The following is a 26,871-nucleotide window of genomic DNA, read 5'->3' as shown; positions in this document are numbered from 1 at the left end:
ATGGCGAAAGTACTTAGCGACTGTAGAGTTCGTTATGTGGACTTATATTGAGATGACAAGTCATGGCATAGTGACATGCGCGTAACCATATAGCGGTAGTGTCGTATAAGCTACACAAGGGATAGGAGTAATGCTTTGACAGAGCTGTCTTTTGCACTCAAGGTCACTCATGTGAGAAGCCGACGTGATACACTCCTGGAAATTGAAATAAGAACACCGTGAATCATTGTCCCAAGAAGGGGAAACTTTATTGACACATTCCTGGGGTCAGATACATCACATGATCACACTGACAGAACCACAGGCACATAGACACAGGCAACAGAGCATGCACAATGTCGGCACTAGTACAGTGTATATCCACCTTTCGCAGCAATGCAGGCTGCTATTCTCCCATGGAGACGATCGTAGAGATGCTGGATGTAGTCCTGTGGAACGGCTTGCCATGACATTTCCACCTGGCGTCTCAGTTGGACCAGCGTTCGTGCTGGACGTGCAGACCGCGTGAGACGACGCTTCATCCAGTCCCAAACATGCTCAATGGGGGACAGATCCGGAGATCTTGCTGGCCAGGGTAGTTGACGTACACCTTCTAGAGCACGTTGGGTGGCACGGGATACATGCGGACGTGCATTGTCCTGTTGGAACAGCAAGTTCCCTTGCCGGTCTAGGAATGGTAGAACGATGGGTTCGATGACGGTTTGGATGTACCGTGCACTATTCAGTGTCCCCTCGACGATCACCAGTGGTGTACGGCCAGTGTAGGAGATCGCTCCCCACACCATGATGCCGGGTGTTGGCCCTGTGTGCCTCGGTCGTATGCAGTCCTGATTGTGGCGCTCACCTGCACGGCGCCAAACACGCATACGACCATCATTGGCACCAAGGCAGAAGCGACTCTCATCGCTGAAGACGACACGTCTCCATTCGTCCCTCCATTCACGCCTGTCGCGACACCACTGGAGGCGGGCTGCACGATGTTGGGGCGTGAGCGGAAGACGGCCTAACGGTGTGCGGGACCGTAGCCCAGCTTCATGGAGACGGTTGCGAATGGTCCTCGCCGATACCCCAGGAGCAACAGTGTCCCTAATTTGCTGGGAAGTGGCGGTGCGGTCCCCTACGGCACTGCGTAGGATCCTACGGTCTTGGCGTGCATCCGTGCGTCGCTGCGGTCCGGTCCCAGGTCGACGGGCACGTGCACCTTCCGCCGACCACTGGCGACAACATCGATGTACTGTGGAGACCTCACGCCCCACGTGTTGAGCAATTCGGCGGTACGTCCACCCGGCCTCCCGCATGCCCACTATACGCCCTCGCTCAAAGTCCGTCAACTGCACATACGGTTCACGTCCACGCTGTCGCGGCATGCTACCAGTGTTAAAGACTGCGATGGAGCTCCGTATGCCACGGCAAACTGGCTGACACTGACGGCGGCGGTGCACAAATGCTGTGCAGCTAGCGCCATTCGACGGCCAACACCGCGGTTCCTGGTGTGTCCCCTGTGCCGTGCGTGTGATCATTGCTTGTACAGCCCTCTCGCAGTGTCCGGAGCAAGTATGGTGGGTCTGACACACCGGTGTCAATGTGTTCTTTTTTCCATTTCCAGGAGTGTATAATAGCCGCACGACGGGAACTAACAGACATGGAACGCTGAGTGATGTTTGGAGCAAGACGCATAGGACGTTATGTTTTTGCACACGTTAGAGAATTCAGCATCCTGAGATTCATAGTGTCTACAGTGTGCCGAGAATACCCGTAGAGTAATCGAAATCAGTTGCAGTTGCCACACTTTTTATTACAAATGCACTGCTCATAATACATTCACAGTAACCATAATTACAACAAGGCTTGTCATATAGAACACCAAAATCTTTTAAGATATCTTTTACATATCGTTTTCTTTCAACCACTTACATTAATTTAAACCATGTCCATGGACCCATAATTAATTCAACATGACTGACAAATGAAGCACCTCTTACTTCATCATTTACATGGAAACTCTTTTCTACCTTTCTAGCTCATCCAAGTTCGGAATTCTACAGACATTAATGTTTTAAGGCTTCTTTCCTTCATAATTTAGACACAATATTCATAAAAGCATGCTCGTAAAAGATGTCAACATAACTATCCCTGTTAAAAGCTCTGAGTTCAACAAACACCAAAATTTTAAGGTTTAATCGGCCATTTTTCATTAACTAATACAATGTTCATAAAACATGACTAACATGACTAACTCTAACCAAAGGTCAGAGCTCAACAAGCCCCAAAATTTTTAAAGTTTTGCTCGGCCAACTTCAGATTCATTAGAACAATACTACTTGAATATACCATGTTCGGGCATTTCAGTACTTGACTATAACGAGAAGATCTTCCCAAGAAAATCTTAACAGGGCCTTTCCGCTCTACATGAGAATTAGTGATGGACTAGAGCATACCAAAAGATTTTAACCAATACAAGAGATCCACGGGACAGGAAATGAAATAAAAGGTACTCGACTTTGCACTGTCATTGAGTTTTAGAAACCATAACTCTCCACCAAAATGATGGAATTACAGGACAGTAACAACATCTGGACCAACAGTGCCTTGATTAACTTGTGGATAGAATGCCACGACTAATACAGGCATGCATCAATGCCAGAGGACTTGCTACTGGGTATTAGAGGTACCGGTGTGTAGAGGAATTTGGACCACCACCTCTGAAGGTCTCGCTGTAAGGTGGTACAAGATGAAATATGTGGTTTTAATGAGCAACAAAAAGTGCGTAAATGATGTTTATGTTGCTCTCTATTCCAATTTTCTGTAGAGGTTCCAGAACTCTCGGAACCGAGGTGATGGAAAACATTTTTTGATGTGTGTATTATGTCATATGGGATCATATTCTGGGGTGGGTAATCAAACCGAGCAAAAATTTTTTGCGTGCAGAAGCGTGTAATAAGAATCATTTGTGGCATTTGTGGTGTAAATTCAAGAACATCATGTAGAAATCTGTTCAAGGAACTTTCTATTCTAATCACTGCTTCTCGGTACATTTATCCCTTAATGAAAATTGTTGCAAGTAATACATCTACACGAATACTCTGCAAATCAGATTCAAGTGCCTAGCAGAGGCTCCAATAGCTCAATACATAGTATCAATGCTAGAAATGAGAACAATCTACATAAAGATCTAAAATCACTTACCTTGGTCCATAAAGGGGTCCAATTTTCAGAAATACACATTTTCAATAAATTGCCAGCAACCATTAAAAGCTTGGTTTCAGGCAAAGCACGGTTGAAACAGAGTTTGAAAGACTTTTTGATAGGCAACTCGTTCTACTCTATAGGCGAATATCTTAACAGAGACTGTTAGGCCAGCTTAAGTAAAAATGTCTGTTAGATTTCAGTTTTGACTGCACTTTGTCACAACAGTCAATATTAGGTATTCTGTGTATGATAAATTTATTAATATTGCATGAAAATGTTTCATTCTGACAGCGTATTAATTCTGTATATATTAACTGTTCTAGTTCATTGTGTTGACTGGAGTACTCTATTTCAAAATTCTGAAGGTGGCAGAGGTAAAACACAGGGAGCGAAAGGCTATTTACAATTTGTACAGAAAACAGATGGCAGTTATAAGAGTCGAGGGACATGAAAGGGAAGCAGTGGTTGGGAAGGAAGTGAGACAGGGTTGTAGCCTCTCCCCGATGCTATTCAATCTGTATACTGAGCAAGCAGTAAAGGAAACGAAAGAAAAGTTCGGAGTAGGAATTAAAATCCGTGGAGAAGAAATAAAAACTTTGAGGTTCGCCGATGACATTGTAATTCTGTCAGAGACAGCGAAGGACTTGGATGAGCAGTTGAACGGAATGGCCAATGTCTTGATAGGAGGATATAAGATAAATATCAACAAAAGCAAAACGAGGATAATGGAATGTAGTCGAATTAAGTCGGGTGATGCTGAGGGAATTAGATTAGGAAATGAGACACTTAAAGTAGTAAAGGAGTCTTGCTATTTTGGGAGCATAATAACTGATGATGGTCGAAGTAGAGAGGATATAAAATGTAGACTGGCAATGGCAAGGAAAGCGTTTCTGAAAAAGAGAAATTTGTTAACATCGAGTATAGATTTAAGTGTCAGGAAGCCGTTTCTGAAAGTATTTGTATGGAATGTAGCCATGTATGGAAGTGAAAAATGGATGATAAATAGTTTAGACAAGAAGAGAATAGAAGCTTTCGAAATGTGGTGCTACAGAAGAATGCTGAAGATTACATGGGTAGATCACATAACTAATGAGGAGGTACTGAGTAGAATTGGGGAGGAGTTTGTGGCACAACTTGACTAGGAGAAGGGATCGGTTGGTAGGACATGTTCTGAGGCATCAAGGGATCACCTATTTAGTACTGGAGGGAAGCGTGGAGGGTAAAAATCGTAGAGGGAGACCAAGAGATGAATACACTAAGCAGATTCAGAAGGATGTGGGCTGCAGTAGATACTGGGAGATGAAGAGGCTTGCACAGGATAGAGTAGCATGGAGAGGTGCCTCAAACCAGTCTCAGGACTGAAGACCACAACAACCTGACAAATGATCAGGGTTGTAAGTTTGTTATACTTTCTGACATGTTCCACACCCAGGAGAATCATCTTATTTTTTGGATCTATGAACGAAAACTCAATTTAACCTAATGTAATCTAATCAAGAAGCTATGCATATGGTGGCGACTCCGTAATGGTGGGACCCGTGTTTGCATGGAGCAGACTGGGTCCTCTGGTCCAACTGAACCGGTCACTGACTGGAAATGTTTATGTTCGGCTACCTAGAATCCAACTGCAGTAATTTTCCGCGCGGAGTGGTAGCGTGGTTTAAGGCACCGTGTCACGGATTGCACGGTGCCTCCCGCAGGAAGTTCAAGTCCTCCCTGCGGCATGGGTGTGTGTGTGTTGTTCTTAACGTAAGTTAGTTTAACGTAGTTTAAGTAGTGTGTAAATCTAGGGACCGATGACCTCAGCAGTTTGGTCCCTTAGGAATTCATCACATTTGATGCATTTAAACATCTGAACATTTGCAGGCATTCATGGGCTCCACTTACCCATACAGTAATGGAATTTTTATGGATGACAATATGCTATGTCACTGGCCCATGATCATTCGCGACTTGTTTGTAAAACATTCTGGACAGTTCGAGCGAATGATTTGGCCACCCATACAGCCCAAAATGAATCACTCGATCATTTGTGGGACATAATCGACAGATCAGTTCATGCGCGAAATCCTGCACTGGCAACATTTTTTCAGTTACGGAGGACTGTAAAGGCAGGTTGACTCAATATTTCTGCAGGGGACTTCCAACGACTTGTTGAGTCCACGCCACGACGAGACGCTGCTCTACACTGGCCAAAACAAAGTCCGACACGATATTAGGAGGTACCCCATGACATCTGTCACCTCACAGCACAACCTATAATAATAAGATTCTGTAAACCATTAGCAGGCTTGCCTTTACGTGGGACATGAGTACATAGCAGTAACAGGCAGAAAAATCCCGCTCGTTGTCTGATAACCTATCGTGGGACAGATAGATCCCAGTGAAAGTGTTAAGGAGTTTCAGAGAGAGTTTTTCAGCGTATAACTTTTTGTTATAGAGAGTCAAAAACAGAAGCTGAGGCCCATTGTGGCGACCAACACAGCGTTGCCTTTTACCAGTGCAGGCAATGCCACGAGCGTGTTGTGTAGGACAGGAACAGAGGGCAGACAGTCAACGCTACAAAGTGCACTACTGGCCATTAAAATTGCTCCACCAAGAAGAAATGCAGATGATAGACGGGTATTCATTGGACATATATATTATACTACAACTGACATGTGACTACATTTTCACGCAACTTGGGTGCATAGATCCTGAGAAATCAGTACCCAGAACAACCACCTCTGGCCGTAATAACGGCCTTGATACGCCTGGGCATTGAGTCACACAGAGCTTGGATGACGTGTACAGGTGCAGCTGCCCATGCAGCTTCAACACGATACCACATTTCATCAAGAGTAGTGACTGGCGTATTGTGACGAGCCAGTTGCTCGGCCACCATTCACCAGGCGTTTTCATTTGGTGGGAGATCTGCAGAATGTGCTGGCCAGAGCAGCAGTCGAACATGTTCTGTATCCAGAAAGGCCCGTACATGACCTGCAACAATCGGTCGTGCATTATCCTGCTAAAATGTAGGGTTTCGCAGGTATCGAATGAAGGATAGAGACACGGGTCGTAAAAAATCTGAAATGTAACGTCCACTGTTCAAAATGCCGTCAATGCGAATAAGAGGTGACCGAGACGTGTAATCAATGGCACCCCATACCATCACGCCGGGTGATACACCAGTGTGGCGATGACGAATACTCGCTTCCAATGTGCATTCACCGCGATGTCGCCAAAAACGGATGCGACCATCATTTTGCTGTAAACAGAACCTGGATTCATCCGAAAAAATGTTTTGCTAATCGTGCACCCAGGTTCATCGTTGAGTACACCATCGCAGGCGCTCCTGTCTGTGACGCAGCGTCAAGGGTAACTGCAGGCATGGTCTCTGAGCTGATAGTCCATGCTGCTGCAAACGTCGTCGAACTGTTCGTGCAGGTCGTTTTTGTCTTCCAAAGATCCCCATTTGTTGACTCAGGGATCGAGACGTGGCTGCACGATCCGTTACAGTCATGCGGATAAGATGCCTGTCATCTCGACTGCTAGTCATACGAGGCCGTTGGGATCCAGCATGGCGCTTCGTATTACCCTCCTGAACCCACTGATTCCATATTCTGCTAACAGTGATTGGATCTCGAATAACGCGAGCAGCAATGTCGCGATACGATAAACCGCAATCGCGATAGGCTACAATCTGACCTTTGTCAAAGTCGGAAACGTGATGGTACGCATTTCTCCTCCTTACACGAGGCATTACAACAACGTTTCACCAGGCAACGCCGGTCAACTGCTGTTTGTGTATGAGAAATCGGTTGGAAACATTTCTCATGTCAATACGTTCTAGGTGTCGCTACAGGCGCCAACCTTGTGTGAATGCTCTGAAAAGCTAATCATTTGCATATCACAGCATCTTCTTCCTCTCAGTTAAATTTCGCGTCTGTAGCATGTCATCTTCGTGGTGTAGCAATTGTAATGGCCAGTAGTGTATTTTCCATCCCTCTCGCACAGAATGCATGAATCAGTGAAGCAGGCGCCATTTTGTTGTCTCATCATTATGACGCAACCGGGACCGTGGCTACTGCCCCATTTACAGTAAGTGTGATTCTGAGTGGTATGACCGGGCACCGATTGCACTGAAGATTAGTTTAATTCACTGTGCTTATTAGTTGTATTGGCCGAGAACCAAGTTTGAATCACAAGCGGAGCCAATGCTGGACAGCTTCGCGCCTCTGTTGGAAGTGGTGCTGGGGCCGTGTTCCCCGCTGTTTAACACCGGTGAGCGAAAAGCGGAGTGACGTCACCGGCCACAGGCCGTTGGAAAATTGCAGTTTCTTTGTAATCATCTGCGCATGTGCAGCACAGACCGTAAAGTCCATGGAAAAGGACTCACTTCATCAAGTGTTAAATATGCGCTCCATTGCAGCGGACAGCTTCGCTAAGATGAGTACACATATTCCTTACAAATTCGTGGCTCGAGTCTTCATTTATCTCGTTGCACATCTGCACTATCTGGGCACACATTCCCATAACACTGTGTTGTCTCAAAGTGATTTCTCTCTCAAATATCCCCACAAAATATGGACTTGGAGGCCAGAAGAGCCCTCTACGATGCCGCTGCGAGTAACGATGGGACATCACACGTTTGCCGATATTTGTGTAGTTGATCCAGTACAGCATTAGCCCTTTGGAGTGTTGCTCCGTCTTGCATATACCACTGTGTGTTTATTGGAATGCTGGTCGCAAGAAGATGCGAACAAAGTCATTTTCCAAAACTGTCATGTACCGGTCAGCATTGACTGTTTCACTGAAAAACAGTGGTCCGATTAGGCCATGACTGGATAGAGCTACTCCTGGCACGTCCCACGAACATGAACATTTTGCGCTTTTTCTCTGATCAAAAATCTAACATTTTGTTTGTTCAGTGTTTTACTGAGGAGGAAAAAGCCTCGTCTGAGCACCGTACTAGTCCTGCCTCCTCTGTTTGTTCTGCTCAGTCAGCTTCTGTACCAGTCATTTTGTAAGGGAAGAGCTTGAGATCACTCCGTAAAATTCTTGTACAGATTAGCGAAACATCCCTATTTCCCTTGCTGCCCGCCGGGATGACTTGTTTGGACATCTCTGCATGCCGACCCGTAACACTGCGGCGTTTCCCGGAGAACGAACAGTCGGTGCCCGAGATCGTTTCCCTTCCAACAAACTGCCTTCTTCTTTGAATTTTCTCGTTAATCGGAGGACTGTATTCTTCGGTAGATCCCAACGCGTATGGAATATTACCCTAAATCGTCTTTGCTTTGTTGTGACACTTTTCGATTCAGCATGAATGAGAACTATCTTAACATGTTGCTGAACAGATAAACGTCATGCTCGGCCATGGCGAAACGGTAACAGCGATACAAGGGGGTGGCGATATTGCAGCAGCACGATCTCTGCCGACATTTCCGTGAAACAAAACGCATTGGAACGAAATTTGAATGAAATATAACTAGAAGTGCAATCTGTATTCAACGCGTCAACTAATCGTGCTCCACCACGTATGTAAGGAACATACGAGGTGTCAAACATGGTTTAATTACGTATCTCTCGATATAAAGATATCAGCTGAGTGTTTTATGTAAAAGAAGTTGCAGAGACAAACAACTTACAATGTAAGACCTTATAACTTGTAACGTAATCACGCCACCAAAGAGATTGAGCGACAAATTGTTGATTTCAATGAGACGCATCGACTGAAATAATCATATGATCCATAACTCTAGTAATTAAAGTGAGTCAGTTTAATTGTAAATTAATAAAATTCAGTATAACTTATATATGAAGACGGATTTACTGGCAGCGTTGCAGTATGTTTTGACAGCGGATACTAGTAATAACATAAACGGTTTAGATTGTAAGATTATTATTTTTTATTAACCATTTTTATTATTTAATGTTAAATTTACACAGTTTTTTTCCTTAGTTTGAGCTTCATCAAAGATACGTAAATTCTGACTGCAGCAATGGAAAGAGGAGATGAAATTCGGTGAAATTAATTTACCATTTGTAATTGTAAACTAAATATCAAAGTTACCAACAGGATAAACAATTTTCGCTGTTGGAAGCTCAAATAGTGAACAGTTAAACTCTAATTTACGGGGAAATAATATAACAACTGTAGTAGTTATAATTTGTGGAATAGTTTCTTTAAGTTTACTTTTGTCGCGCAGTTAATGGAGCAGTCGGAATCTCAATTAAATGTATGTAAAAAAAAAAAGGTTGAAAATTTATACTGGCGATCACACTAGTAACGTGTGTGGCGTCACTGAGTGAGCTTTTTGCGAGTGGGAGACGCTGAGAGAAGAGACGGGGCTAGTTTCTGCAGGGGGCGACCGAGGCGTTAAAAGGCTGGGGCACGGTTCCTTGTCGTCTGTCCGTCGCAGCCTCGTGGTCGATCTGTCTTGTTTTTGTGCAGTTTTCGACTTAGTTTCTGGCACAGTAGCAGCTCTTAGAATCATTCGCGCTCAATTTGGACTCTGCCACGGTGATACAGCAGTTAGTGGAAACGTTATTTGCATTAGACGTACAATCGACTTTCCTTTTCTTTTTGAGTGATCAGTCTTCTGACTGCTTTAATGCCGCCCGCCATGAGTGCCAACCTCTTTATGTCAGAGTAGCACCTGCAACCTACGTCCTCAATTATGTCTTCCTCTACAGTTTTTCTCCTCTGAAACTCCCTCTCATTGCATGGAAGTCATTCCCTGATGTCTTAACAGATGTCCTATCATCCTGTCCCTTCTCCTAGTTATTCACATGTTCCTTTCCTCTCCGATTCTGCGTAGAACCTCCTCATTCCTTACCTTATAAGTCCACCAATTTTCAACATTCATCTGTAGACCACATCTCAAATGCTTCGATTCTCTCTTTCCGATTTTCCGACGGTCCATGTTTCACTACCACACAATGCTGTACTCCAGACGTACATTCTCAGAAATTTCTTTCTCAAATTAAGGTCGATATTAGATATTAGTAGAATTCTCTTGGCGAGGAACGCCCTTTTTGGCGGTGCTAGTCTGCTTTTGACGTCCTCCTTTTTCCGTCCGTCATTGGTTATTTTGCTGCCTAGGTAATAAAATTCCTTAATTCTGTCTACTTCGTGACCATCAATCGATATGTTAAGTCTCTCGCTGTTCTCATTTCTGCTACTTCTCATTATGTTTGTCTTTCTTCGATGTATCCTCAAGCCATATTCTGTCCACATTAAACTGTTTGTTCCATTCAGCATATCATGTAATTCTTCTTCACTTTCACTCAGGATAGCAAATCGTGTCATTGATATCCTTTCACCTTCAATTTTAATTCCACTCCTGAACCTTTCTTTTATTTCCATCATTGCTTCCTCGACGTACAGATTGAGCAGTAGGGGCGAAAGACTACATCCTTTTCTTACACCCTTTTTAATGCGAGAACACTCTCATTATACCCTGTCGGCTGTTGCAAATATTGTATATAACCTATCTCTCCCTATAGCTTACCCCTGTTTCTCTCTCAGTTTCGAACATCTTGCTCCATTTTACATTGTCGAACGTTTTTCCAGGTCATCAGAAATTGCCTCTCTGGCGCCTCTACCTTCCCTAAACCCAAATTGATTGGCCTCAAAACACATCCTCAATCCATTCTTCTGTATATTGTTCTTGTCAGCAACTTGGTGGCACGAATTGTTAAGCTAATTGTGCAATAATTCTCGCACTTGTCATCTCTTGCAGTCTTCGGAATTTCTTGGATAATCCTTTTCCGAAAGTCATATGGTATGTCGCGAGACTCATAAATTCTATACACCAACGTGAATAGTCGTTTTGTTGCCACTTCCCCTAATTATTTTAGAAATTAAGATGGAATATCATTTATCCCTTCTACCTTATTTGATCTAAGTCCTTCAAAGCTCTATTAAATTCTGATTCTAATAATGGATCCCCTATCTCTTCTAAATCGACTCCTGTTTCTTCTTCTATCTTACAAATCTTTCCCCTCATAGGAGCCTTCCATGTACTCCTGCCACCTATCCGCTTTCACCTCGGCATTTAACAGTGCTTTTAATGTCACCGAAGGTTGTTTTGACTTTGCTGAATGCTGAGTCAGTCCTTCCGACAATCATTTCTTTTTCAACTTCTCCAAATTTTTCATGCAGCCATTTTGTCTTACCTCCCGGCACTTCCTATTTATTTCAATCCACAGGGTCTTGTATTTCTCTATTCCTAAATTTCCTTGAACATTCCTGTACTTTCTTCTTTCATTGATCAACTGAAGTATTTCTGCTGTTACCCATCGTTTCTTCACAATTGCCTTCTTTGTACCTATGTTTTCTATCCAACTACTGTGATTACCTTTTTAGAGATGTCAATTCCTCTTCAACTTACTGCCTACTGACCTATTCCTTTTTGTATCTGTAGCCTTAGAGAACTTCAAGCGTGTCTCGTCACACCCATAGTGCTACCGTATCCCACTTCTCTGCTTATTGATCCTTCCTGACTAATCTCTTAAACTTCAGCCTACTCTTCATCACTACACTACATTGTGATGTGAGTCTGTATCTGCTCCTGGGTAAGCCTTAAAATCCAGTATCTGGTTTCGGTATCTGTCTGGCCATGATGTAATCTAACGGAAATCTTCCCGTATCACCCGGTCTTTTACAAGTGTATCTTCTCCTCTTGTTATCTTGAACAGAGCGTTCGCTATTACTGGCTGAAATTTGAAACAGAACCCAGTCTTCTCCTCTTTCATTCCTTGTCCCTAGCCAATATTCTGCCGTAACCTTTCCTTTCACACCCTCCCCTACAACTGCATTCCAGTCCGACATGATCATTAGATTTTCATCACCTTTACATACTGTATTAACCCTTCAACTTCCTCATACATTTCCTTTATCTCTTGATCTTCAGCTTGCGACGCCAGAATGTATACCTGAATTATCGTCATCGCTGTTGGTTTGCTCTCGTTTCTCAAAAGAGCACCCCTATCACTGAACTGTTCACAGTAACACATTCTTTGCCCTACTGTCATATTCACAACGAATCCTACTCCCATTATACCATTTGCTGCTGCTGCTGTTGATACTACTCTACACTCACCTGACCAGAAATCGTAGTTTTCTTTCCATTTCACTTCACTGACCCCTATACTCTAGACTGAGCCTTTGCATTTCCCTGCCGGCCGCGGTGGCCGTGCAGTTCTAGGCGCTGCAATCCGGAACCGCGGGACTGCTACGATCGCAGGTTCGAATCCTGCCTCGGGCATTGATGTGTGTGATGTCCTTAGGTTGGTTAGATTTAAGTAGTTCTAAGTTCTAGGGGACTGATGACCTAAGATGTTAAGTCCCATAGTGCTCAGAGCCATTTGCAATTCCCTTTCCAGATTTGCTAGAATCCCTAGCACATTCTAGCTTCTGACATTACACACCTCGACTCGTAGAACATTATCATTTCGTTGGTTACGAGTACGCTACCCCTACACCTACGGGACAGTTAACAGTTTTGTCGTTTTGAGCGAAGGTACTTTATCGTAAATTGTAGCTCTAAACACAGTCTGGTGTTTTTCCAGGTAGTTTATTAATTTATCAAATTTGTGGTGTATTGTGATCCACTAATAGGAGTCATATCATTAATCCTCCGCAATGCTTGTTGTGTTAATCTTCAGAAACAATAACGTGCTTTGATTAGACAATAAATTTGATTTGGGAAAAATTAAATCACTTGTAGTCGGATTAGTGATTTAAAACCTGCAACTACGTGTCAACCCAGGTATTGGGATTCTGACCATGGGTCAGTAACCATCTCACAGCTTTATTGTAAACTGAAGTGACATATTTTAAGTAAATAAATCTGCCTCTAGACGGAAAGAAACAGGGCTTCATTTTATTAATAAATTTTGATTGAAACCCCGTTGAAACCTACAATTATGGATAAAGTAATGTAAGGCGAAAGGTTAGGGCCCATGTAGCATCATGTATCATTTCCTGTTACTACCTTATTGCCATAAATACCTCTGAAACAGATAGGACTTTGGCAATCACAATTTCAGTTAACTTGAGTTCATTACAACACAGATTGAGTAAGGCATCAGATTTCAATAACAGGGCAATAAAAACAAGTGGGCCTTGACTAATAAGAGTTTCAGGTAACCCAGATTATGAAATAAATCTTAATTTATTTAAAAGGCAGGCCTTCAATAATAACAGATTCAGTTAAGTAAAATTACCGAAATAAAAAACAGGCAGGCCTTCTTTAATACAGTTTCAGTTAAGTAAAATTTCCAAACAGAAAACAGCCAGGCCCACAATAGGAAAATAATAGTTAGGACCTCGAAATCCAAAACTTAACCGAAGCTCACGATTTGAAGCTGAAGCTTGCCGGTTCCAGAGGGCACCTAGAATTCTGCACTGTGAAACTAGCTTTAACTCTCTCATCGGTGTGCCACGTCCCAGAGTTGGACGGCCAAGTTACGCACGAAGTCCGCTCTCGATGCCACCCACGGATCCAAATCGACCCGGAAATATGTCCAGCAACACTCGCCAGACTCCGAGCCTAAGACGCTTGTGCAAGTGCTCGCATAACTCGCCGGGCGGGCCTCTAACACCATCCTTCTCGCTCCGTTAACACTCCCCACTACTCACGTACAACACACCCCGTCCCCCATCAACAACCTCGAGCAAAGATGTTAGTGGCCTAAAACCAGAGGGACATGAAACGAATGATCGAGCTAGCGTCGCGAGGAATTCGAAAGGCGACGCCAGCAGCCCCGCCACGGCTCAATCGTACCTTCGCGAGCTCTTGAATCCACTTTGAAAATACTTAAGGGGACCACACAGTGGTTCAGGTCGAAAAAAATCGATTTTGGCTTTTCACCATATTTCTATAGGTTAGGGTTTTATTTAAGTACTCTGAAAAGGAATTTACTGAAAAAAATATTTTCGAGCATTTAAGGAGAATTTTCCTACCAAGTGTGTTTATGTGCCACGCCCACGTTTCCGTCACCCACTTTTCTCCATATATTTTAGATCTTTATATCCCCTACATTGCACGTTAGGGATTTTTTTTTTTAATCCCGAGTGTGTTGGCTATCCTTCGAATGCCACGGTCGGTATTCTTTTGTTTCTGCTGTTTGTCAACAATATGCTTTCAAACATGCGGTTAGTTCTGTTCAAGTGCGATTGCGAGTAGTTGTTATACTTACGTTTGCAGTGGTTGTTTACGTGTATTTTATTGAAGATGACGAAACGTAAAGGCATTTTCAAGAAACGACGATTTAGAGGAAACAAGTTTAGAAAGCTTTTTGTACAAGAGGTTGTGTCGCCTGGCAATGATGTTTCTAATTGTAATTCTTCAACATGTGGATCATGAAAGAAGCTCTCACCATTTCAAGACAGTTACAACGAATTTACTGTAAGTGAGAAGGGGTGCAGTAACATCATTATAAATTTGAGAATATTATCAGATGTAATTTCTAAATTTGTACAAGGTAGATAGTGTGGTGAGTCACAGAGTGTGAAACTTTGTGAGAGTGCCAGTGGGAGAAAAGGCCTAGCAATTGCTTTGGATGTAATTTCCACTAAATGCTCAGCTGTGATTTCATTTACGAGTTTTTCAAAACCAGATGCAAGTGGCCCTTATGAAATCAATACGAGATTAGTTTATGCCTTACCATCGATTGTCAAGTGCATTGCTGCATGGAAAACATTTTTGTTCAATGATGAACTTGCATCAACCACCAAATAAATTTTATAAACTGACTACAATATTAGAGAAAGCTGTATGTGAGGTCAGTGAGAAAAGCATGAAACTGGCTGCTAGGGAAGCAGTGGAAGAAAATGATGGATGTTAGCATATTGCAGTTGCACTTGATGGAAGTTGGCAGAAAAGAGGACATACTTCTCTGAATGGAGTAATGACTGTCACGAGTGCAGACACCGGTAGAGTGTTAGATGTGGAGATAATGTCTAAATATAGCAAATGTTGTACAGTGAATGAACATAAGGTACACAACAGTGTGGATAATTTTAGAGGAACAAGTCGTGGTATGGAAGTTCCTGGAGTACAACAAATACTTCACTGCTCCATAGAAACAAGAGGCGTACGGTACACTAAATATTTGGGCGATGGTAACAGTAGGGCATACAACAATGTGGTGATCTCTAAGCTACATGGAGATTCCATTATTAGCAAAATAGAATGTGTAGGCCATGTTCAAAAACGTTTGGGAACAAGGCTAAGAAAACTAACTGTTGATGTGAGAGGAAAAAAATTAGAAGATGGAAAATTGTTGACCGGACAGGGTCAGTTAACTAAAACTGAAATAGAAAACTTGCAGGTATACTATGGGCAGGCAATTAGGAGAAATAAAGAAAATCTGGGGCCAGTGAAGAGAGATGTTTGGCCCATATTCTTCCATAAGTCTTCTACTGATGATAAGCAATCTCATGGATTGTGTCCATCAGGAGAAAATTCGTGGTGCAAATACAATAGGGCTCAGGCAACTGGAGAATCTTATTCTCACCAGCATGCTCTTCCTGCTGCTGTTATTACGACAATTCAACCTATTTTCAGAGACTTGGCTCACCTGACCTTCTAAGGAAATGTCTGCATGGGCAGACACAGAACCCAAATGAATGTTTCAACAGCATAATTAGAAACTGCCTTCCTAAAACTGTATTTGTAGGCATGCATACACTGAAACTAGGAGTTCATGATGCTGTTATTACATTCAGTTGTGATAATATTGGAAAGTGTTGGGTACCGAAAAAGCTGGGAATTAATCCTGGTGAAAATATGATCACTGGGCTGCAACATTGCGATAAAATGATGATAGCCGATGCAGACAGGTCTGCATCTACTATGGCCAAGAAAGCAAGACAAACATCGAGGAAGGTGAAAAAGAAGCTGTAAGACCTGCTTGAGGCCAAAAAAGGGCCATCATATGCAGCAGTTCAGTTTTAATTAACTGTAACTAACAAATTTCAAAAGTTTTTTCTTTAAAGTCAGTTCCACGCAAACTAAAATTTTCAGTACATATGCCCCATTATATCAGAAACTATCATAGATAAATGAATGAAATTTTCAGAGACTCTGCACAACATAAAAATCCACCTCTAGTACTACATTCATTAATATTCCCCTATTAGGAAGAACACAAAAAATATTTCCTGCGAAAAAAACTTAATACTTTTTGTTAATAATTTTAAAAAAAAGTGTATCTTAAAAACTATAACATGGATAAAGTAGATTTTAGTACAGTTGACTCTATTAGCATCATGTAATACACAGTAAAAATATTAAGGTCCTGCATCAAAGAGTTTTTTCAGAAATGGGTCAAATACTTGCCTAAATTAACATGGGTTGGATAGGCACGGTGTGGTCCCCTTAATAGTCGACGGCGACCATTGTCATTAACGAGTGGTATACGGGACTGTCTTTGTTGGAAACGCTATACTGACGGTACACTCTTCACTCGGTCGCACGTGAGATACCTGCTGCCAGCACAAAGTATGAGGTGGAATACCGCAGGTGAAGGACACCCAAACTGCAGTGCCACGATCAAATGCGTCAATATCGCTCGTCTTACTCATCACAGTCTGCTTTCACGGTGATGGCCATTACATAATTTAACGACAGCACAGTCACGTGACAAACTAAGTATTCGATTTGTCGTGACAACAGATGCGCTCTTCCTCCAACATAGTAATTGTCTTAAGTTAAATTTTATATAGATGTCATTCATTATGCAACGAATAAGGTTCTTTAACAGTTCTTGATGTACTTGCTTCCTTACCTGTTCCACTTTCGAATGAAAGAGGAGAAAGTCTGCTGTTGGCAACCCCACGTATAGGCTCGACACTCCATAGTCTTCATGGCTGTTTCCTGAGGTACACAGGATGCATCGTAATTGAAACTGTAATACTGGTATGGGTAAAAGTGTACGACAGTACATGTTAAAATGTAACCATGAGTCTGAGATGACGACGATGTGTGGCTACAACATGACGCTCACTTCAGTACGAAATATTAGTTAGTTAGTACAAATATCTTTCAAATTTAACTTTCAGCGCGCTCGCGGGCTGTGAAGTGACCGCCTTTTTGCAATTTCGCGCCATACTTACTCCACAAAGGTAACGAGGCGGCGGGAGGGACATATATTCTCTAGTTGCACCATTTTGCGACAGATGCTGCTCAAAGTTCGTCCAAGTCGCACCTCTCTGCCTCTCAGGACAAGTTCAAATAGGTCCGAACACTTTCGACGGTCAAAAAAATGGGTCTGAGCACTATGGGACTTAACTTCTGAGGTCATCAGTCCCCTAGAACTTAGAACTACTTAAACCTAAGGACATTACACACATTCATGCCCGAGGCAGGATTCGAACCTGCGATCGTAGCGGTCGCGCGGTTCCAGACTGTAGCGCCTAGAACCGCTCGGCCACACCGGCCGGCTTCGACGGTCAGTTTACCGCCTTGCGAGCGCTCACGAGACTTTGTTCTACTCGTCTACTTCGGAATGTAAGTATTTCTTTTTGTAATTCCCCTATAATTCCACAATTTTATAGACTCTTCCAATTCTCTAGTGAATGTGCATTACTTTCTATAAATTTTGCCAATCACAAACTCTGTTTTTCTTTCTACTTTAGCACTTCGTCATTCTAAGAGATTTCTGTTGGCAAAAGTAACAATTATTTTTATTTTTTAAAGGGAACGACGAAACCTTACGTCTGATGACGTACATAGAATCTTCGCTGAATTGGAGAGAGAAGACGTAGAGGGGAAAGGCCATGAGGAATCCCTAGAAGGTGACGTTTCCGATGACCCAGATTATGAACAAGAAGGGATTGAAGATGATATACATCAAAGTGAGTCGGAAATTGATTTGGAAAACGGGGGAGAAAATGACATAGATCAACAGGAGCTACCAACATTTTAGATTTTATATAGGTAGGACATGGAAACTATTTGGGCTAGTTGTGCCAATATTACCAGCACAAAATCAAAAAATATAATCAAAACTCTACCAGGTCCTAGAGGACAAGCCAGACAATGTGAAACTCGACTGGAAAGTTTTCAGTGTATAATAACTCCCGAAATGGTAGATGGGATCGTAAGGCACACGGATATTTATATTGAAAGGAAAAAATTGGCACGTCAAGCACTGACAGAAGGAAGCAGTGACTCTGAAGTACGCGGAAGGGATTAAGCCGACAACAACGGTTGAAATGCTAGCATTGTTTGGTGCTCTGTTTTTGATTGCGGTCAAAAGAGGAAACCGTGCAAATTTCTCTGAATATTTCAATAGCAATGGAACGGGTCTGACAATTTTGCGAGATAATTTCAGCCTAAATAGATTTAGATTTTTGCTACGAGCTATGAGATTTGATGACCTAAACACGAGATAGGAACGTCAAGCAACGGACAAACTTCCTCCTATACGACAAATTTTGTCTTCTTTCATTGCTAACAGCCAAAAATCATTCAGTTTAGGGGAATTTGTCACTGTTGATGAGATGTTGGTTGCGTTTAGAGGACGATGTTCATTCATCCAGTACATGTCTCAAAAACCAGCCAAATACGGGTTAAAAATGTATGCATTGTGTGATGCACGCACTTTTTATACATATAATTTAGAAGTGTACTGCGGAAAATAAGTGTCAGGCCCTAACATACTCTCCAACAAACCATACGACTTGATCGCTAGAATGATTGAATGCGTAGAAGGAACAAATAGAGAAATGTAACAACTGGTAATCATTTTTCAAGTTACCTGTTGGCTGAATACCTCCTTAGCAAAGGCCTCACTTTTTTAGGTACAATGAGAAAAAATAAAAAAGAAATTCCCCCAGAATTTGTGACAGTAAATGGAAATGCGAAAGCTGTAGTAGTGGTCTCCACAATGCGCGATACCGACATCATTGATGAAGATACCAAAAAACCTGCACAAATCACAGATCACAGACTATAATTCAACCAAAGTTGGAGTTGATACTGTAGACCTCATGTGCTCCAGAATTTCAACATCAAGAACACAAAGGTGGCCTGCATGTATATTTTTCCGCTTACTTGACTTGGCAGGAATAAATTCGTTACGCATTTTTCTATCCAACACAGGTAATATGAAAGAAAAAACGAGAAGACAATTCTTACATGCGTTATCTTTGGAACTGATGAGCGAAAACCTGAAAGATAGAGCTAAATTGCAGCGTTTACCAAAAGATTTGTTAGTATTTTTGTAAAATTACAGAGAGACTGACGTAGTTTATCCAGCTGTATCAACCCCTACAAGGAGTGGAATATGTTATTTGTGTGGCTCAAAAAAAAATACAAAAACAAAGCGAGAATGCTGTGGATGTGGAAGAAAGGTCTGTCTACGACATTCAACCACGACAGTTACGTGCAACAATTGTTGTCAGCCTCGAAACGAAAATGAAATGGATACAGACTGACCAGCATTTTTCATCTGACAGAAATGTTTGTGACGTTTTCAATCAAAAATTCTTTTTTCAAAGCAAAATTAGCTTCTCTTGTGACGCGTTAAGACAGTGATTAATTCTAGCCTTAAGTATTACATTATATAGTCCCAAACATTACAATTAAAAAAATGTTCTTATATTTCATTTGAGTATTTGACTTCCTTTTCGTATTCCATTGCATATTTTATTGTTAAATAAATAATTTTGATTACAAATGTGTTTGCAATATTGTGTGAGATATCCTATGTCGATATTTTATGGAAATATGACCTTTAAAAGCGGAAAACCTCAAGAGATTGATGAAACCTCACGGGCGGTCGGCCGAGTAGGTTAAATGTTTTGATTAAGTTGCTTTATAGCTGGGCTTAAATTTCAATCACGACTTAACAAGAAATACAATAGACCGCGTCATATACGAGTTAAAACTCGAGCTTTCGAAGATAATCTCCAGCTTTTACGTCAATTTTCTTCTGTCGAAAAATCTCGTGATAATTGTCGAAATCCGAAGTTTTAAGTCAGAGCTGACGTAATCTGCACGCCGAAAATATTTTATACAAAGACGGCGCGGCGAAAATTTTCTGCTACACTGTGCAACACAAGTAAAGGGTTACTTTTTGAAACTCCGTAATTGCCTCACATTGCGACGCAGAGGTTTGAAAATTAGTGGACACACCTGAAAAATAGGCCAGGGCTCACAAATGCTTGTGACGTGTCAGCTGTGTTAATGATGTCATATTGGCACAAAATTCTACCACGATTCTGCGCGACGCCACCATGGACGTGGAGAGGTTGTGACACGCCCTGTTACCGATATTTAAAATGGTTCAAATGGCTCTAAGTACTATGGGACTTAACATCTGAGGTCATCAGTCCCCTAGACTTAGAACTACTTAAACCTAACTAACCTAAGGACATCACACACATCCATACCCGAGGCAGGATTCGAACCTGCGATCATAGCAGCAGCGCGGTTCCGGACTCAAGCGCCTAGAACCGCTCGACCACAACGGCCGGCACCGATATTTCAACCCTTCTTCTAATGTCTCCATGACTGAAGTCAGAACCCGACGCGCAGTGTTCAAATCACACGGTTTTCTTGTGGGTGGCCGAGGAAAACATTTAAGACACACTGCCGCTCAAAAATGACACGGAAAGGCTTTTGGGAGTGGCCCCACCCGTTTGCTTAGGGCGTTGATTCCAACAAAGTTCGTGACCGAGAACGACAGTTCGCTGGGTGACACTGCTGACAACTTCCGGACGATTCAGCCCTAATTTCTCGACGCTAAGGGGCAGCAACAACAATGAACGTGATACCATCTCTTCGGAGTACAGTGAGACCATAATTTTTGGTCTGAGGTACACAGCTAGAAGCACTACGAACCATTCAAAATCATTCTCGCAATTTGAACATGATCCTAAGCTGCAAAGGGTGTTATGATTTCCAAACCACCTGTTTTGCACCCTCCTGTGGAGTGATCACTGAGAGTTGGGACATTGACACATGCGTAAATAAAACTGCAAAATGTCCCTCTAAGCCCACATGGTTCGGTAAAACCCTCTCTTCAAACGGCTCTGAGCACTATGGGACTCAACTTCAGAGGTGATCAGTCCCCTAGAACTTAGAACTACTTAAACCTAACTAACCCAAGGACACCACACACATCCATGCCCGAGGCAGGATTCGAACCTGCGACCGCAGCGGTCACGCGGTTCCAGACTGAAGCGCCTAGACCCGCTCGGCCACCCCGGCCGGCTAACACCCTCTGTGTCACCTGCCCAAGTTTTATAGCACTTTAAAAATGTACCTGCATACAGATAACCTGTGACTGACTGCGAGGCACTTGCAAACCGGCAACCCTTTGCTTGGAAACCAATAGATCTATCGCTAAATGAATGATACCAGTATTTCTCTTGTTTCATTCTGCGTTAGACTTTGTGGAGCAAACTGGTTTTAAAGTTCAGTATACATATTTTCTTCTGGATTGTAGTAAGGACTGTTCGGTTTTCGACGTTTTCATTACGAGCTGCTAAAGTAAAAATCTGTTGGCCCGCTTAGCTGAGTGGTATGTTCGGTCAGAGGGTTAGCTGCCCTCTGTAATAAAAAAACTGAGTTACTGGATCAACGTCGAACAGAAACGTGTGTCTTGCGACGTCCGCCCCGAGCAGATGCAACGAACTAATACGAACAAAAATGAGATTTTATAAAAAAAAGTGGTAAGGTGCTTGCCTCCCATGCAGCCGGACAGGGTTCGATTCCCGGCAGGGTTGGAGATTTTCTCCGTTCGTCGACTGGGTGTTGTTTTGTCCTGATCTTCATTTCATCCTCACCATCGGCACGCAAGTCGCCCAATCTGATGCCAACTGAAATAAGAAATGCGATTGGGGCCTCCCTGCCAACAATGCCATAAGCTCATTTCATTTTTTTCTCAGTGAATAAACTTATAGGTTGAAATTTATTCACCCGATGTTAATGAGATTTTAATAGGTTATAAGCAGGTAGATTGGTAGTGGTAATCTCAAGGTACAGAATTCTCCATCACCCACAAAAACGTTCGTGTGATTTTTCTAAAGTAACAGTTTCTCGGCACAGGGGAAACACATAACAGAAAGTTTGGGTTTGTTTCGAAGGCCTCTTTTGTGCTTGCAAGAATCTACAACTGCTGTGATCCGGTAGTGTGATAAGGATTTTGTGAAGAGTGATACCTGAGACTGGTTCTGTGCACGTTTACCTCGTGATTAATTGCGGACACGGCTCTGATGATAATGCGCCGTTGCAGCGAACCCCCGGGGTGCTGGAAAACAATTTGCCTGTAGATTCTGCCACTGCACCCAGTGTTACTGGCACGGTCCAGCAGGCACACAACCAGTCCTAAATATCACTCTTAATAAAATCCGTATCACACGGTATGGTCACAGTAATTGTAGTTTCTTACAACAAAAAGAGACCTTCAAAACCCACGCTTTCTGTTGTTTGTTCATCATGCCTGGGAAAAAATTTCTTTAATAAAGTCATAAGGTTTTTTGGATAATCCGAAGCCATATTGACTGTTTCAAAAATATGAAAAAGTTGCCTGTCATGAAATTTGATGGCAACGAAATTATGTATTTAGCGACATGTTTCGAGGACTGTTGCTCATGGTCAGGGTGTATTAGCATTACGAAAACATTTATCACATGTTTATACAGATATTTAAGATTTCTTAGATGATAGCTCTGATCATCCTGTGGAGAGAGGGAAGTATAACATAGTAAGAGGCGATGTCACTTTGTGTATTGGTCTTCTGTCCACATGAAAGTTTTATAGAACGATCATGCATTCCAGCAGGCCCATAAGCAGTCTCTCGAGCAGCAGCTTAGCCTGCCTGCAGGCACCTGCGACTCTCGTCACGGTTTACCATCGTACAAGTACATTTTTAAAGTGCTCAAAAGACGCGAGCAAGGTGTTGGCAAACAGGGTGGTCTTAGAGGGGCTCCCTTGTCGTTTTAATCACGGGTGTCTCAATGTAGCGCGCCTCTGTCACAGGAACGCGTGAAACGTGAGGGCTGAAAAAAGCAAAGCAACCTTCGCTGCTTTGGATCACGTTCACATTTCGTCGAATGGCTTTGAATGGTCCCTAGTGATTCCACCCTGTATACCAGAGCAAAATTTCGGGTCACACTACACTTCAAAGAGATGCGGTCACTGTCAATGGTGTTGCTGGTCCACGATGTCCTTAGAGAATAGTCTTGGAGGGGGGGGGGGGAGGGAGGGGGGGGCGGGGAAGTGTCAGCAGTATCAAAGAAGGCTGTCAATAACGTCGTTCTGTTGTTCGTTACACTGTAAACTGTCCTTGTCGACTTAGAAATGTGTGTGAAACAACGCTCCATGGAAAAAAGTGGTTCCACTGACACCCTTCGTCCCACACCTTGAGGTCTTTTCGTGTTGGTTATGAGCGACGGCCGCAGGTTCGAATCCCGCCTCGGGCATGCATGAATGTGTTGTCCTTAGGTTAGTTAGGTTTAAGTAGTTCTAAGTTCTAGGGGACTGATGACCTCAGATGTTAAGTCCCATAGTGCTTAGAGCCATTTGAAACATTTTTCGAGCGGCGGTGTGTCTGAATTTTTTTACTTGGCCACCCATGAAAAATCGAATGATTTCAATACTGTGTGTGGCCTTTCACCTCTATCGTAGAAGCTCAAAAGACCGGATGAAACGTGACAGAGTGTTCACGACGACTTCTCATCTTTCGACATGACCACAGTGGCGTTGGACAGAATCGTGGTGAAATTTGGTGCCGATGTGATATCATCACCCTCAAAGGAACTTGTGAGCTCTGGCCGTTTTCTCGCCGTGTGGAAACCTTGTTGTTTGAAGCTTCACCGACCCAGAGGGTGACGTCACAGGGAGCCGCTTTTGCACCACTACATGACATAGGTAGGCGCCTTTGTGCCTTTTCAAGGTTCTACCTCGCAATGGGAGACACTTACTGGATTTATAAAAGTTGAGCCTTTAATAGTGTTGCACAGTGTATACAGGGTGGTCCATTGATCGTGACCGGGCCAAATATCTCACGTAAAAAGCGTCAAACGAAAAAACTACAAAGAACGAAACTCGTCTAGCTTGAAGGGGTAAGTAAACCAGATGGCGCTATGGTTGGCCCGCTAGATGGCGTTGCCATAGGTCAAACGGATATCAACTGCATTTTTTAAATAGGAACTCCCATTTTTATCACATATTCGTGTAGTACGTAAAGAAATACGAATGTTTTAGTTGGACCACTTTCTCGCTTTGTGATAGATGGCGCTGAATAGTCACAAACATACGGCTCACAATTTTAGACGAACAGTTGGTAACAGGTAGATTTTTTTAAATTAAAATACAGAACGTAGGTACGTTTGAACATTTTATTTCGGTTGTTCCAATGTGATACATGTACCTGAGAACGCAAGCTGTTACAGCGTGATTACCTGTAAATACCACATTAATGCAATAAATACTCAAAGTGATGTCGGTCAACCTCAATGCATTTGGCAATACGTGTAACGACATTCCTCTCAACAGCGAGTAGTTCGCCTTCCGTAATGTTCGCACATCCATTGACAATGCGCTGACGCATGTTGTCAGGCATTGTCGGTGGATCACGATAGCAAATATCCTTCAACGTCCCCCACAGAAATAAATCCAGAGACGTCAGATCCGGTGAACGTGGGGGGCCATGGTGTGGTGCTTCGACGACCATTCCACCTGTCATGGAATATGCTATTCAGTGCCGCTTCAACCGCACGCGAGTTATGTGCCGGACATCCTTCATGTTGGAAGTACATCGCCATTCTGTCATGGAGTGAAACATCTTGTAGTAGGAAATCAGCATACATTGCACCATTTAGATTACCATCGATAAAATGGGGGCCAATTATCCTTCCTCCCATAATGCCACACCATACATTAACTCGCCAAGGTCGCTGATGTTCCACTTGTCGCAGACATCGCGGATTTTCCGTTGCCCAATAGTGCGTATTATGCCGGTTTACGTTACTGCTGTTTGTGAATGACGCTTCGTCGCTAAATAGACTGCGTGCAAAAAATCTGTCATCGTCCCGTAATTTCTCTTGTGCCCAGTAGCAGAACTGTACACGACGTTCAAAGTCGTCGCCATGCACATCCTGGTGCATAGAAATATCGTACGGGTGCAGTCGATGTTGATGTAGCATTCTCAACACCGACGTTTTTGAGATTCCCGATTCTCGCGCAGTTTGTCTGCTACTAATGTGCGGAGCGGATTAGCCGCGACAACAGCTAGAACACCTGCTTGGGCATCATCATTTGTTGCAGGTCGTGGTTGACGTTTCACATGTGGCTGAACACTGACTGTTTCCTTAAATAACGCAACTATCCGGCGAACGGTCTTGACGCTTGGATGATGTCGTCCAGGATACCGAGCAGCATACATAGCACACGCCCTTTGGACATTTTGATCACAATAGCCATACATCAACACGATATCGACTTTTTCATAAATTGGTAAATGGTCCATTTTAACACGGGTAATGTATCACGAAGCAAATACCGTCCGCACTGGCGGAATGTTACGTCATACCACATACTTACACGTTTGTGACTATTACAGCGCCATATATCACAAAGCGAAAAAGTGGTCCAACTAAAACATTCATATTTCTTTAGGTACTGCACGAATATGTAATAAAAATGGGGGTTCCTATTTAAAAAAACGCAGTTGATATCTGTTTGACCTATGGCAGCGCCATCTAGCGGGCCAACCATAGTGCCATCTGGTTTCCCCCTTCAAGTTAGACGAGTTTCTTTCTTTGTAGTTTTTTCGTTTGATGCTTATTTCGTGAGATATTGGGCCCGGTCACTATCAATGAACCACCCTGTACGTCGCAACCGTTATCTATGGGTGAAATTTAAGCCCAATTACATTCGTACCTAATCGGAAACTTACATTTCAAACGCGTATCATACTGAAGTGATTGGCGGCACTTAACCACTCATTCGCAGCTATCTCACAACCTGTTTACATATATTATCTTGTACTTTCACCTCTGCCACTTGTCGTTATTAATTATGATAAATCCTCTATTGAACACTAAGCAGTATCATGGTTGACTTTTGTAGAAAATTATGCACTTGAGATATTATCCGTAAACCACAGTGTAATAGGTAACTTTTCTTTTATGGTGGTCTGCCATTGCAGCTCGAGGAACAACTCCCCAACGCTTCGCGTTTACTAAACAAACGTGTGGCGACTGACGGAACGCGCTGTTCGTACTTGTGATTCTGACCGGCAGTGGAAGATAAAATCCGAATACGCTTGTGCAACTTAAAGTTGAATCATTGTCATAATTTTTTAAACCTGAAAAACTTTACGAAGTACTAGCTTACAAAGCGTTAAACCACAAGCGGCTGTCTACTTCTGCAACCTGAAATCGATTGTTTTGTCATTATAACGCGACACTAAAATGCTATGTCAAATACAAGCTTACACAAAATCGAATATAAGCATTGAACCACAAGCGACTGTCTACTTCTGAAACTCGAAATCGGATTTTTTGTCCTTATAATGCGACACTAATACGCTACTTCAAATACAAGCTTACACGGAATCGAATATGAGCACATGTACGCAACACAACCGAACCTCTGCCAATATTCTGTTTTTTTATACACTATGAAAGGAACTGCGAAACAGAAAGCTGCTTCCATAGATATCACAGGTTTC

The sequence above is a fragment of the Schistocerca serialis genome, chromosome 2 (genome assembly GCF_023864345.2).
Source record: "Schistocerca serialis cubense isolate TAMUIC-IGC-003099 chromosome 2, iqSchSeri2.2, whole genome shotgun sequence".
Classification (NCBI taxonomy): Eukaryota; Metazoa; Arthropoda; class Insecta; order Orthoptera; family Acrididae; genus Schistocerca; species Schistocerca serialis.
Note: the sequence above shows the minus strand (reverse complement) of the source record.